Here is a 6936-nt window from a genome sequence, read left to right on the forward strand (position 1 = left end):
TTTTAAAATTCAACTTTTCTAAAACTTAAAATAAATATTTCTATTTTTTCTCACAAAGTAATGTGTGTTTTTAAAAAAAAATTCCAAAATCCCGGTCAAAATCAAAATTCACTGTCATTTCCCGGTTTTCCCGGTTTCCCGGTCCAGCGGCCACCCTGCACCTATACTTAATCTTTTATTGTTTAGTTGCTGTGTTAACTTTAAAAAATTTTGCAAACGGTCCGGTTTGCCCCACCCCCTGGGGTAAACCGGACCGTTTGGTTTTTTATTTATAATATTGCATTTACATAATCTACAATAATAAAAAACATGAAGAATCATGTAAACAATGGTTGTAGTAATGAAAATAATAATACAGGATTGCATTTTAATTAAATTACAGGGCTCGGATCGTCATTAAGACTCAAAAAAAGTCGCTTTAGTCGCATAAATTTTCAACAAAAGTCACGAAAAGTCGCATAAAATTTCCGAAAAAGTCGAAAAAAAGTCGCATGAAATCTTAGAAAAAATAAAAAAAACGACAAAGAGAACACGTAACTGTCAAAATTGTAAAAAAATCACATTTCTCGACAACAGAAACATTAGTATCGAACAATCCAAAATAAAATTTTTAAAAAATTAAATAAAATTCATAGCAAAATTCTCCGAAATTCAATTATATTAAACATTTTTTTAAATTTTTCATCAAAACTTTATATATAATAAAATTCATCATGGAAATTTAATTATTTTTAAAAGTTCTGATAAAATTCTTTTCAAAATTCAATTATTTTCAAAAGTAAGAAAATTCTTTGCAGAAATTCAATTATATTCAAATTTTTTTTTTAAATTCTTCTCAAAATTTCAATTATCTTTATAAATATCAAAATTCTGCAAAATTCAATTACTTTTAAACATTTTTAAAAAAATCTGTTTAAAATTTCAATTATCTTTATAAATGATAAAATTCTTCTCTGAAATTCAATTATTTGCAAAAATCCTTGTAAACATTTCAATTATCTTTATAAATAATAAATTCATCTTAAAAATTCAATTATTTTCATCTTCATTTAATTTTCTCATCAAAATTTTAATTATCTTCGTTAATAATAAAATTCATACTGGAAATTTAATTATTTTTAAAAGGTCAGATAAAATTCTTTTCAAAATTCAATTATTTTCAAAAGTAAGAAAATTCTTTGCAAAAATTCAATTATTTTCAAAATTTTTTTTAAATTCTTCTAAAAATTTTAATTATCTTTATAAATATCAAAATTCTGTAAAATTCAATTCCTTTTAAACATTTTTTAAAAAATCTGTTTAAAATTTCAACTATCTTTATAAATAATAAAATTCTTCTCTGAAATTCAATTATTTGCAAAAACTTTAATAAAATTCTTGTCAAAATTTCAATTATTATCTTTATAAATAATTAAATTCATCTTAGAAGTTCAATTATTTTCAATTTTTTTTAAATTTTTCGTCAAAATTTTAATTATCTTGATAAATAATAAAATTCATACTGTAAATTTAATTATTTTAAATTTTTATTAAATTTTTCTTTTAAATTTAAATTATCTTTATAAGTAATAAAATTCATCCTAGAAATTCTATTATTTTCAATTTTTTTTTAAATTTCTTGTCAAAATTTTAATTATCTTCATAAATAATAAAATTCCTACTGGAAATTTAATTATTTTCAAAAGTTCTGATAAAATTCTTTGCAAAATTCAATTATTTTCAAAAGTAACAAAATTCTTGGCAGAAATTAAATTATTTTCAAAAATTTTTTTTAAAGTCTTCTCAAAATTTCAATTATTTTTATAAATATCAAAATTCTTCTGCAAAATTCATTTACTTACTAATGTTTTATAAATTTATTCCCAATAATTCAATTATTTTCATAAAAAATAATTAAATTTTTTTTTTTTTATAAAGTTTTATAATATAAAATAATTATTTTATCACTCGGTCATTTTGAAATATTATAAAACATGAAGACATCACTTTTTCCTTTACCGACATTATTAAAATAAATATATTTGAATAATATACATTATTAAAAAATATATAATACATAATTGAATAAAAGTTGAAAGTTATTGTGTTTTATATAATTGAAAAAATATAATTTCACTGGATAGATATATGTGCAACAAAAAAGCTAATTTATAACATCAATTATTACTTTAATAAAATTAAAACCATAATTAAGATTAATTTATGTATTCCTTTTTTTAAATAGACAAAGAGCAAAGAAGTTCAAAAAAAATTATTCTGTACAAAAATTTTTAATTTAAATTAATTCAATAGGCAATTTTAAATCACCAAAGGCGTATATATTTTTTTTTAAAAGTTTTCCATTAAAATTATTTAAAATCTTAATTACCTACTGTGGAAAATAATAAGTATTGAAATATATATTTTATAAAAATTATTCAAGTTTTGAATAATATAATTTAAAAATTATGAGAAAAAAATTATCTTTTGAAAAATTCAAATTAAACATTTTTAAATTCCTGCAAATAGTATAACAAGATTAAATTAATTTGCAATGAATTGGAAATTTTGTATTTTAAATAGTAATATAATAATGATTGAAAAAAATTGAATTGGTATTAAACTTATTCTTCACATCAACATAGAAAATAGTAATTTTAGTATAGAAGAAATAGAGAAAATTATTTACCGTCATGAAAAAAGTGGAATCCAATCTTATGTCGTCAAGACATTTAAATTTCTCCACAATCACATCACAGGTTGCTTTTAAAACTTTTCTTTTTAACATTTTGGAAAATAAACAATTTTTATTTTTAAATAAAAAATTTTCCGTAAAAATCGACTTATTTGCAAAAAACGAACTTTCGGTGTCCACGGCGAAGTGCAGAATAAGACGACAAAAAACAAAAACCAATCAAATGAGAGAGGAGGGAATTCCCGCTACCTATTTACTAGGAAAAACAGTTCCAGGAATTAGACGCCGAACTTGCAACTAAATGCATCAAAATAAACATACAAACACACATAAAGGGTTGCGGGAGAAAATTCTCCTCGAATGTGGAATGATGTGTTAAATTGACAACTATTTTCTTTTTTTTAAACATGAATTAATTAATATTATTAATTAATTGTATTTAAATATTATTTTAAAAAATTGAAATTGATGATAAAAATAGATAATAATATTAAATAATATATAATAATAATAATAATAATAAAATAATTTATAATATAAAAACACATTACTGTAAACAATATGTGGACAATAATTCAAGATCGTGTTATTGCATATGTATAAGTATTAGAGGGGAGGGCGGAGAAAATTCTCTTCGAGCATGGAATTAGCATTGTCTCCTGTTAGTCATTTCCCCCCTCAACCCCTTCTCATACGATTTACGAGAAGATGTTAGCGCACACAAAAAAGAGAGTAACAGTCAAGTCTATTCAATAGTGCCGTAAAATTGAGCATGTCGCTGCAATAATCGGTCGTGCATATGAACGCAAGCTGTAATACCAGTCGGTTCTTGGAACTGTAGTACCCCCACTCTTTGTAGTGTCGATCCACACACACACATTCATACGTCTGATTTCTTCTCTCATCGGTGAGCCTCTTCTCACCTTTCCTCGGCTTGCTCGAAAAATGGGGCGCGAAATTTGAAAATAATACTTATCAGAGAAGTATTATTTCCAAGATTATTGTAAACAATTCAATACTTAATGAATATACATAAGTAGTCATTAATAATCATTTATTATATATTAATGAAAGTATTTTTTATCATTTTATTAATTTTTTTATTCCCTGAATATTCTTTAATAACTAAATCTATTATTGATTAATTTAAATATTTCAATTTAAAAGTTATTATTTTTTTGTACTTTTTATATTTACTAATAATCGTTTAACTTCAAATTAAGAAAAAATATTAAATTATTTTCATTATAAAAATAATAAAATTCCTTAATTAATCTAAAGTGTAAGGTAAAGGAGAATGCCGGAAATTCGTTCAAAGCCGAAAGGCAGGAACTATGTATAATAAATAAATAATAATAAAATTCCTAAAAATAATTTTATTATTTATGAAAATAATTAAATTTCCTAAAAATAATTTTTACTTTTAAAAATAATTGAATTCTTGTAATTGAGAAAAGAATATTATTAAAATGACTCAAAATAATTGAATTTTTGGGAATAACTTTGTTATTTATCGACATAATTGAATTTTATCGAAAAATGATTTATGTAAATAATTGAATTCTTAGGAAGAATTTTTTAAAATCTAAAAGAATAATGAATTATTTTTAAAAAATGTAATTAAAATTGTATTTAAAATAATTGATTACTTTTGAACAATTTTATAAAAATATTTGAAAATAACTGAATTCCAGTGAAAACTTCTAATTTTTTTGAAAATAATTGAATTCTTCCAAAGAACTTAAAAAAACATTTTTTTAAATAATTGAATTTTCCAAGTAATTAAAATTAAATTTTTTTAAATAATTACATTCTTTGAACAATTTCTGTAAAATTGTATTAAAATTAATTGAAATCCTGCGATTAATTTTATTATTTATGGAAATAATTGAATCTTGCGACAAATTTTAGTAAAATGTTTGAAAAGAATTGAATTTCTATATGAAAAATTTTGTTATTTTTCAAAATAATTGAATTCTTCATAAGAATTTTATAAATACTGTTTTAAATAATTAATTTTTTTGAAATATAATAAATATTATGGAAATTTTATTTTAAATTATTCAATTCTTGTCAAAAATTTATTTATAAAAATAATTTAATTTTTCGATTAATTAATTTAAAGTAGTATTTAACATAATTGAAATTCTTCGAAAATTTTATTATTTATAAAATAACTGAATTTTTCCTTAGAATTTTATCAACAATTTTTTTAAAAAATTGATTTCTGTTTGGAAATTCAAATTTCCAAATCCAAATTCAATGATTTCCAATGTCTATAGACATTGGAAATCATTGAATTGCGAACAGTTTTTAAAAATAATTAAATTTTACAAAGAATTCTATTAACATTTTTAAGAATAATTGAATGTCTGTGTGGTATTTTATTAAAGCTTTTCAAAAAGAATTGAATTTCTGAAAAGCATTTTAATATTTATGAAAATAAGTAAATTATTTCAAAAAAATGTAATTAAAATTGTATTTAAAATATTTCATTTTTTTCATACAATTTTATTAAAATATTTGAAAATAATTGAATTCCTGTAAAAAATTTTAATATTTTTGTAAATAATTGAATTATAGCAAAAATGTTATTAAAATGTTTAAAAAGAATTGGATTTCTCTAAAAAATTTTGTTATTTTTCAAAATAATTGAATTTCTCATAAGAATTTTATAAACATTGTTTAATAGAAATAAAATAATAATAATAAAATTGTTTATTAAAAATACTTCTTAAAAAAGTATATTATTTTTAAATTTCGCGCCTCATTTTTCGAGCAAGCCAAGGAAAACGACGAAATCGAAAAAGAAGCTCACCGACGAGAGAAGAAATCAGACGTATGAATGTGTGTGTGCTCATATGGAACATATTCCTAATGCACAAAAGTGTCGATTTCAGATAGCAGATGACAGGGAGTAAAAGTTATTCAATTGTTCGACTTGTATGAAAACGGTCGCTATTTTCATACGGTTGAAGAAATTAATGACTTTACTCTCTGTCGTCAGCTGTAAGAAACCGCCATTTTTGCGCATGTAGGATGAAAAATTATTTTGCACCCGCTCTCGCTATAAAATGTTAAAACGCATCTGGATTACATAAAAATCAGTTTTTACTTAAAAAGAATAACTTTTTAGCATTAAAAAAAATGCACTCCTCGTACTCTCAATGCCATACTTTCCATGCAGTTAAAACAAAAAATTATCTTCGCAACATGGGCGCAAAGGTGATTACGATTTAGGCGAGTTTAATTTAGTTAAGTATTTGCGCCCCCCAAAGCCTGCGCCCGGTGCCACAGCACCGACGGCACCACCCTTGTTACGGCACTGCCTATAACTATTCTCTCCATGTAAGTAATAAATTTATGATATAGTTGTTCAAGAATTTCGCGCGTTGCGGAAAATGTGTTTTTTAATAATTTTTATTACATAGGGGGAGGCAAATGGGGTGGTTCCCCCACTCCAATTTGGATCAAATTTTTTGTTTGTAATCTGGGCTCAATGTAGAAAGATTTCCAAAAAAAAAATTTCGCGCGTTGCGAAAAATGTATTTTTTAATAATTTTTATTACATGGGGGGAGGAAAATGGGGTTGTTCCCCCACTCGGATTCGGGTCAAATTTTTTGTTTATAATCTTGGCTCAATGTAAAATGATTTCCAAAAAGAAAATTTCGTGAGTTTCAAAAAAAGGAATTTTTAAGACTTTTTATTACATGGGGGGAGGAAAATGGGGTTGTTCCCCCATTCGTATTGAGGTCAATTTTTTTGTTTGTAATCTGGGCTCAATGTAGAAGGATTTTCAAAAAAAAAATTTCGCGCGTTGCGAAAAATGTATTTTTTAATAATTTTTATTACATGGTGGGAGGCAAATGGGGTGGTTCCCCCACTCCGATTTGGATCAAATTGTTTGTTTGTAATCTTGTCTCAATGTAAAATGATTTCCAAAAAAAAAATTTCTCGCGTTGCGAAAAATGTATTTTTTAATAATTTTTATTACATGGGGGGAGGAAAATGGGGTGGTTCCCCCACTCGGATTGAGGTCAAATTTTTTGTTTGTAATCTGGGCTCAATGTAGAAGGATATCAAAAAAAAAAATTTCTCGCGTTGCGAAAAATGTATTTTTTAATAATTTTTATTACATGGTGGGAGGCAAATGGGGTGGTTCCCCCACTCCGATTTGGCTCAAATTGTTTGCTTGTAATCTTGTCTCAATGTAAAATGATTTCCAAAAAAAAAATTTCTCGCGTTGCGAAAAATGTATTTT

This window comes from Leptopilina heterotoma, unplaced genomic scaffold, assembly GCF_015476425.1.
Source record: "Leptopilina heterotoma isolate Lh14 unplaced genomic scaffold, ASM1547642v1 Lhet_33, whole genome shotgun sequence".
Taxonomy (NCBI): Eukaryota; Metazoa; Arthropoda; class Insecta; order Hymenoptera; family Figitidae; genus Leptopilina; species Leptopilina heterotoma.